At 52.7% G+C, this 9027-nt stretch overlaps 1 long non-coding RNA gene across 1 annotated transcript; it reads right to left on the bottom strand.

Annotated features, from left to right (window-relative positions):
* Positions 1 to 3918: 3918 nt before the first annotated feature.
* Positions 3919 to 8344, bottom strand: LOC143942294 (uncharacterized). Its single transcript, XR_013264747.1, has 2 exons — positions 8041 to 8344; positions 3919 to 4087 (listed from the first exon to the last, which is right to left on the bottom strand). It is a non-coding gene; the product is annotated as an uncharacterized LOC143942294 (long non-coding RNA).
* Between the last annotated feature and the right edge of the window lie 683 nt (positions 8345 to 9027).

Below are 9027 nucleotides of genomic sequence, written 5' to 3'. Positions count from 1 at the left end.
TTGTAGGAAGCCCAGAACTCATGCCAAACCCGCAAATCCTCCCTATGGCCCCTACCCAGGCGCACTAAGTGCGTCAGAACGCTGACCCTCCCCGTAGCCGCCGACAGCCGCCCGCGGAAAATCCCTCCCATGGGAATGATCCTACCAGCGAAGCGCAGCTGACCCCGGATTGACTGCAACCTCCGCAACTGAACCATAGTTCCGCGCCAGTGGAACCCCAAAGCCAAAAGCTCCCATGAGGAACAGGGAGCAGCCGGAATGCCGATTCCACATCGGCCTTGGCCATCAGTGCCCCTTGACCCCACCGCCGCACCCACCGGACTGCCGCGCTGAACGACGTGCAGGACACCGTGCACCGCTGGGTCAATAACCGTGTACTGAGCCCCCTTATCGGAAACGACAGGCGATGGAAGAGTCAACATTTCCCCACTTGCGTCTTGGGGACCACCCCCAATGGGAAAACCACCCAGTTGGGCCAAGGCCTACCCCAAACGGCCCCCCGCGTCCGCCACCCCCCTAGTAGCCTGTCAGCCACGAACCCCGGACGCTGCAATGCCGACTTCAACTCCTTCGCCACCAGCGGCACCGCTGGCAGCGACAGGTAATCCTGAAGCCATGTCGAAACAACGCCGGCACCCGCGCCGCCGCCCTCTCCCGATACCTACGCAGAAAAAGAAGCATCCACGCCCGTATCACCGGCGTCCACCCGCTTCCGAGCAGCATCCCCGACTCGACCCCCTATCCGGAAGCACCGAGACAGCGTGTGTGCTCCACCGCAGCCGGAACACTCACGCCGTAACCCGCACGCTCCCCCGAACTGGCATGCTCGCTCGTCGAACTGCCCCCAGACCCCCATTCCTTTCCGGCCGGCAGCCCAGAGGTAGGCGCACACCCGGTCCCCCCGCGAGGAAACAGGCGGGGCCGCGCCTACGACATAAGCCTCATCCAGAAGCTGATGTCCTAGCAGTCCCGGCGCAACGCCGGCCGCACTGCTATGTGCGGCCGGAATTGCCCGACATACCGGGGCCACCACCCCCCCCCATACACCCTATGGGCCGTCCCGATCGAGCCATAGAGCAGAACAGCGCCAAGCCATGCTCGGGGCTCCGCTCGCCAAAATGGCAAACGCCCGTAACCAATTAGGAAATTGCGCCGTAGAAAACCACCGCTCGTCCTCATCCTCCTGCGGGGAATCCTCGGGCCTGACCCCATCCACTCTAAACTGCACCAAATGGGAGAGGCGAGAAAGTCTCCCCTTACTCCCCTTTCCCGAGCCTTACCCGCACCTCCTGCGGCCAGTGGGCCCCCAGCGGCCCCACGAACCACCTGTACACCACCCACCACGCCGCGTCGGCGACCCGAACGATGTCCGACCGTACCGCCGCTGCCGTTTGTTCGTTTAATTCTATATTTTAACATGGTCGCGTCCACCACTGGTGCACCCACCGCCCCTCCCCCACTGGAGTCGGCACAGAAGGTGCCAATGGCGGTGTACCCCCCATGCCCCCAGGAACCCCCCCAAGCACCCCAGCCAGGGGAGCCCCCCACGGGGCCACCGGCGGCGGCCGCGCCAGCCCCCAGTCAAACCGCCCCACCAAGGCCCGCAGCCCATCCCGCAAAACCTGGCAACCGTGCGGCAGGTTCAGCACCCTCGCTGCCCAGTCCCGCCGCCTGAACCCCCCCACATGCACCACTGTCCTCCCCGCGCCTGCCTGTACCCCGCAATGCCGCAGACTATAAGAAAGCATCTTGTGACTCACCTGGCTTGTCCAGGAACGCCCCCCACAGCCGGACTGGTGACATCCCCTGCTGGATCTGGTACCTCATCATCCGGAATCTCTCCTTCGGACCGATCATCCTGTCCCCAGGTAGGCGGGTGGTGTTAGCGCCCCCCGGGGGAAGAGACCCCGGAGGCCGATGCCACAACCCGCAGTGGTGCCGCCACCCCTCCGGCCAAGACCACCTCGGCAGACTGGCGATGCGGACCAGACCTGCCAGCCCCTGGGGAAGCAGACACCCGGGCGCCCCTGCTGGCCTTCTGCTTGGAGCAGCCTGCAGGTGATCCCCGCTCCTGACCAGGCTGAAGTGCTGTCCCCCTGATCCCCGGCAGAGCCAGCCCGAGCAGCCATCCCTCCTGCCGAACTGGGCCCCGCTGCAGAGTCCCCCCCCCTCCCCCCACCCTCATTCTCCCAAGAAGCTCCCCCGCCTCGTGGCATGCCCGCCCCACCCCCCTCCGCACTAAACGAGGTGGCCGAGTAGCAGGCCCAGGCAAGAACAGGGCCCCGCTGCAGAGTCCCCCCCCCCCTCATTCTACAAGGAAGCTCCCCCGCCTCGTGGCATGCCCGCCCCGCCCCCCGACACAGGCCGGCGGCGTGATGACCGCCCGAGGCCCGCAAAGTCCACCCGAGTCCCCCTCGCCGGGGGGAGCGATCGGTCGTCCCCAGGGCTCCGCACTAAACGAGGTGGCCGAGTAGCAGGCCCAGGCCAAAAGAGCGCCGAAGGCCGCGACCGCCACGTGCGCTGCAGACTCTCACCCCTCCTGTAGTCCGGTCCCGCCGCAACCGCCAGCCACCCGAGATGCTCCTTCAGCCCGTCCGGCCCTCGTTCCTCGTTCCTCCGTCCGTCCGTCCGTCCGTCCGTCGCCTCAGCCCCGCCAGGAGTGTTGCAAAGTCCGCCATCACCGAGGAGCAGTGGTGTAAAACTGCCTCCTCTCGCTGTCCCTTCCTTCGCACTGCCCGTTGCTCCGCCCCTTCCTCCTTTTAAAGCGCTCCTCCCCTTCCATTACATTCTCCACTTGCTCCTCCCCCATAGCCTCTCTCTCTGCACCTTAACCCCTTAGACCTTATCCACCCTGTCATGTCCGGCCCTTCCTTACTTCCCTTTCAGTCCATCCACTGCGGGCCTCTCTGTACAGGTATCTGCACCCACTTCCGGGATAGCTCTCTGCGGAAATGGGCGTAGATTACGCCCCTTTCCGAAAGTCCCCCGCTGCCTGCTGGGAAACACACAGCTCCCAGAGGCAGCGGGTCCATCCTTATTGCGCAGCGTGACTCGCGCATTCACAGTAGGGAACCGGGAAATGAAGCTGAAAGGCTCCACTTCCTGATTCCCATACCCAAGATGGCGGCGGCAGCACCCGAGAGACGATCGAGAGATCGGCTTCGGGTGCCGACATCGCGGGCGCGCTGGACAGGTAAGTGTGACTATTTTAAAAGTCAGCAGCTGCAGTATTTGTAGCTTCTGGCTTTTAAAAAAAAAAAAAAACGCGGACTCCCGGCGGACTCCCGCTTTAAATACAACACATCTTTATCAGAAAACAGGGTTCCCTTCCTTTAGAGGTGAAGAGCTTATATTTTACATTCAAAAGACTTCTGCTGCCACCTAGTGGAAAATCAACTAACTACAAAAACAGGCACGCTTCAAAATAACACAACATTCAGAATTCTGTTACAACTTTAAGCCTAGGTTCACACTGCTGCGGGATTTCATTCCCGCATGTCAGTCCAACTTCTGGGGCGATTTTAGAGACATCTATGCAGGTTCCTGCACAGATGTCTATTGCAATCACACCCAAAGTCACCAAAAGTAGTACAGAAACTACTATTGGGAACTGGTGCGGTGCCGCAAAGCCGGTATAGCACTGATTCGGACGGTGCCATTGCTGGCACTGATATTAAAGTTTTGTAAGCTGAGCCTCATAACTGGCTGAATAGGACTTCAGTGGGGATTTCCAGATACAAAAGTGACATCACGAGCCTCATATCTCAATGATGTTACAAGTCTCCAGCTCCTGGTGTTTGGCCAACAATGACCACTCAGGGTGGAAACTTCTAGACACACTTGTCTAAAGAACATTTTGAAACTCGGACAATTTAGTGCAAAAAAACTAAAAAATTTCACATTATTCCAGTCAGAAAAGATTGATACAAACATTTTTATTTATGGAGAAGCTACTGTACATTGTATACATTTTGTGATGTCCAGTCTGGGAAGGTGTCTAGAGCAAACATGGGTATTCCCCAAGAATAAAGTCCAAAACATGAAACGCCAGCATGCTGATAAAGTTTGTCCCCAGTCCAACTTTCATCTAAAAAAAGAAAACAAAGATAAAGTATTAGAGCAAAGCCAATATACACCATGTTCAAATGCAATATATCAAAAGCTGCAATTGTGTCTAAATACAAATGGTGTGTTATTTGAATGTTGTTATCCTTTGTGAATTTCTTCCAGATCTGTGAAGTAATCCAGCATGCAACAACGTCTGCACTTTCCCTGTTCAGGAGCTTCCTATAATAAAAACCAGTCAGTGCTGCTCTCTCGTCTCATCCTGGGTGACTGGTTTTGTCAATGAAAACCGGATGTTTTAATTGAAGGCCAGTGCTGATCTAACATGAAGGGGGGATGTTTTCATTGAAGGCCAGTGCTGATCTAACATGAAGGGGGGATGTTTTCATTGAAGGCCAGTGCTGATCTAACATGAAGGGGGCGGATGTTTTCATTGATGGCCAGAGCTGATCTAACATGAAGGGGGCGGATGTTTTCATTGATGGCCAGTGCTGATCTAACATGAAGGGGGGGAAGTTTTCATTGATGGCCAGTGCTGATTTAACATGAAGGGGGCGGATTTTTTCATTGATGGCCAGTGCTGATCTAACACGAAGGGGGCGGATGTTTTCAAGCATGGCCACTGCTGCAAAGATGGGGGCAGAATTTTAAACGTTTAACTAGCTAAATAGGCCTTCCAGGAAGAATAGCAGATAAAGATTTGTTTAGCAGATTTGTGTAGGCATTGTTAAAAATTCCGCCCCCATCTTTGCAGCACTGGCCATCATTGAAAACATCTGCACCCTTCATATTAAAATCCTCCCCTTACCTACATGAACACTCCTCGGCAGCGTGAGGCACAATCTGACTGAAAAATTTCTTTCGTCAGCTATTGTGTGCAGGCGCCGTCTTGCCGCACAGCTGATCGTAAAATCGGCTGTTGTGCTATTACGTACGGCGCATACGCCGTGCGTCCTGGTGGTCTGTCGGGAAATGCCCCCCATTGTCATACAGACATGATACAGGAGATGATGAGAGATTACAGACATGATACAGGAGATGATCAGAGACTGCAGACATGGTGCAACAGATGATCAGAGACTGCAAACATGGTACCAGAGATGGTCAGAGACTGCAGACATGGTACAAGAGATGGTCAGAGACTGCAGACATGGTACAAGAGATGGTCAGAGACTGCAGACATGGTACAAGAGATGGTCAGCCACTGCAGACATGGTACAAGAGATGGTCAGCCACTGTGCCCATCAAATGCAGCCACTGTGCCCATCAAATGCAGCCACTGTGCCCATCAAATGCAGCCACTTGCTGGTCCCCCCTCCCTCGCCCTCTTCTTCATGCCCTCCTCCCCCCCAAGGGTCATTTTTAGAGTACACAGACCAGTGCACCTCTTGGTACAGTTGCAACTTGCGTGACTCATTCCCTCCTCCTCCTCCTCCGTGGACAGGAAAACATCACAGTACAGGGGGAGGAGAGGCGGGTTCAGTTCGCTCCGCTCGGCACCGTGTGTGTGTCAGGCAGCTGAGGAGAGATGCTGCTCAGCTGCAATGCACAGTGGAGTGGAGCACACGAGCTTGCGGGAAAGGAGGCACATGCACAAGCCGCGAGCATTGCGAGAATCTGATTCGCCGGGAGTCCGGGTCGAGAATGCAGGGCAGTCCCGGCGAATCATAAGGTTGCGGTATGGGCAAATTAGGCATCCGTGCCCGCGAGGCCCCTATGGGGGCGAAGCCTAAGGCGACTGCCTAATTTGCCTAATTAGAGAGCCGCCTCTGATCCAATCACAGGCTATCACTGCGATCATGTAATCGCATGTAGGCAGGTGTATTCTACTTTCTCCACAACAGGCGGCACTCTCCTGCAGCACTGTTGTTGGAGGACAAAGTCAAGAGGAACAGGGGTTTTCTATGGTTAGGATAGAAATGTGTTTTGTTGTTTACACTCGTTCCTAATGTATGTGAAGCCAAACTTTTTTTTAGGTTTTGTTTTAGCTTAATAAAAAAATGGTTAAGGTGGTTCTAAATCTCAGATATAAAATATGAACAAAGCATATGCCTCTATGGTGTTATACCTCGGAAGAATGGTATGGCTGGGCAAAGTAACGTACCCGTATGTTACTTTGAAATTCCCACGGTGCGTGCGCCTGCCGCAAGCTCCGTGACCATGCCCGCGGGATCCCCATTCTGCCTAATGACAGGACACCGATCGTCTGCTCCCTGTCATCGGGAGCAGCGATCAGTGTGGTGTCGCACAAGCCCATCCCCCGGTCAGTTAGAAACACTCCCCTAGGACACACTTAACCCCTCCTCGCCCCCTAGTGGTTAACCCCTTCACTACCAATGACATTTTTACAATAATCAATGCAATTTTAAAGCATTGATCGCTGTATTAATGCCAATGGTCCCAAAAATGTGTCAAAATTGTCCGATGTGTCCGCCATAATGTCGCAGTCACGATAAAAATCGCTGATCGCTGCCATTACTAGTAAAAAAAAAAATTATTAATAAAAATGCCATAAAACTATCCCCTATTTTGTGGACACTATAACTTTTGTGCAAACCAATCAAAAAACGCTTATTGCGATTTTTGTTTACCAAAAATATGTAAAAGAATACATATCAGCCTAAACTGAGGAATAAAAAAGTTTTTTTTTATATATGTTTGGGGATATTTATTATAACAAAAAGTAAAAAATAATGATTTTTTTTCAAAATTGTCGCTATTTTTTTGTTTATAGCGCAAAAAATAAAAACCGCAGGGGTGATCAAATACCACCAAAAGAAAGCTCTATTTGTGGGAAAAAAAGCACGCCAATTTTGTTCGGGAGCCACTTCGCACAACCGCGCAATTGTCAGTTAAAGCGATGTAGTGCCGAATCGCAAAAAGTGCTCTGATCAGGAAGGGGGTAAATCCTTCCGGGGCTGAAGTGGTTAAGAGCATTAAGTGTCATTTCTGTTAGCTGTATTGTTCCTCTGTTATCAGTGTGAATCACTTCTAGCAAGTTTTCCTGACACCAAGAAAAAAATGGTGACAGGGGAGGGATCTCCAGCTGATTGACAACCTCAGCTCTGTTCCTGTGTGCTGCATGGAGGAGGGTGTGTCCCTTCCCTCCAATCAGCTGTCAGAGCTCCCCTCACTGGGTGTAACTTCAGCTCTCTGCCCTCTTTTTTTTGAACTCTCCAACAAGTTTTAACGATACCTGCACACAGTACCTGGCGTCTCAAGCCACATAAACACGCAGCCCATTCAGGGTCAATGGACCTCAGCACCTAGGCAAAAAAGGCCTTAAAGTGTATATAAAGCATTTTTTTTGTTTTAGATTTAGATAAAGTAGGGAAGGGATAAAACCCTAATCTATTTATTTTTTTCACTTCCTGTCCTGGATGTTCAACAAGAAATGGCAGGAAATATGTCCAATGATAGTGGAGTTCCCATCCTAAAGAGTTAAAGGAACAGGTGTTTACATGTGTTGTGATGCGCTTTTTTCCTGGTGCCTCCATGGCAGCATACCTGTGACAAGCTCCGCCTTGGCTCCTCCCTCGGGACTAGTGAATATTATAAAAGAAAGCCCCAGCTGCAGCCCCAGTATTCTCCTTTTCCTGTCGCATCATGGCAGCATACACTCTGGGTTGTGACTCCGCCCCCACAACCTGATAGGACCACATAGCTATAAGATGAAGATACGCCCCCCGCCCCGGTATTCTCTTATTTTTCCTCACCTGTTGGGACCGCACGGATCATCACCCTCTTACCGCTTCGCCCCAGCCAGGTTCTAGCCTCTCCTGGGTGGAAGTCCTTACCGGTACAGCCTCTAAAGGAAGCTAAATGGAAGGAACCCCACTCTGGTGATCTCAGGGGTATGAATACTTTTTCTCTGCAAACAGAGCATTGCCTCTATAGCCGTTGGAAGTAAGCCTTAAATAGGCTGAAGGCATATAATAAAAAGATTGGTCTTTAAGCCTTAAACAGGCTTAGTACCTGCGGTGGTCTCCGGTTTCCTCTTCCTCCCTGGTGTCACTCTGTCTGCAACCTGACAGCATACTCTCTGCCTTCAGTATCTCTTGTCACCTTAGGTTGTCTGGTGCCTTTACTCCAGTGTTGCCTTTCTGCCATATTTTACTTCCTTTTCCTTAGCTCTCTTCCTGGTCACTCTGCCGCTTTGCACATGCTCACTGTGCACTTTGGGCAGCCTGTGTATGTCTATCTATGTCTTTTCCCTTTTCCAAGATGGCGCCGGCGGCCGCATGGCACTACTGAGCATGTGCGGGCGGGACATGACCCCGGCTCCAATTTTAAAAGGGGAAGATGCCTGTTTTAACGCAGATGTCTTTTTTTGCCTGTTTTTTGTGCCCAGCTGAATTTCATGACTGCTGCATTTCTGTTTTTTTCTACCCCAGTGTTGCCTCTCTGTTTGGTAAGTATCTTCCCTGTATTTTTCTTCTCTCTATTCCCCTCTTGGTTCTGTTATGGCTTTATCTTCCTTACCTTTTTGTGTTACCTGTGTCTTCAGGCTTCCTCTGTTTCCCTATCCATGGAGACCACTGCTACAGCAGATCACCACCAGCATAATAGGTAAGAGGGGAGGAGTTTGGTAAGTAGAGAAGATCGAAAAAGAGAGCAGGACGCACTAGCGCTACCTAAATGGTTAGCCCCATCAGGTCCGCAAGATCATCTCGCAGAGATTCCTCGCATAGAAGAAGCCGCTCTGGCCATAGGCAGAGCCATTCGGGTGGAGGAAGTCGCTCAGGGAAAGGGAGTTGCAGAAGGAGTCGCTCCAGGTCTTGTTCAAGGCGCAGCCATTCCCGCCGAAGAAGATCCCTTGACCAGAGGCGCCATTCACCAGCACGTCACTCCCATCCTTATGAAAATACCTGCTGGTTATGCGGGGCCATAGCCCTTCCAGATATGTTGGCATGCCGCCGGTGCTTTGAAGAAGCCACCAGAGAGAAAGGGCAAGAACACAGA

The sequence above is a fragment of the Lithobates pipiens genome, unplaced genomic scaffold (genome assembly GCF_037356315.1).
Source record: "Lithobates pipiens isolate NorthernLeopardFrog02 unplaced genomic scaffold, aLitPip1_a1.2 Scaffold_10, whole genome shotgun sequence".
In the NCBI taxonomy this organism is placed as follows: Eukaryota; Metazoa; Chordata; class Amphibia; order Anura; family Ranidae; genus Lithobates; species Lithobates pipiens.
Note: the sequence above shows the minus strand (reverse complement) of the source record. Positions and strands in the feature narration are given on the sequence as shown.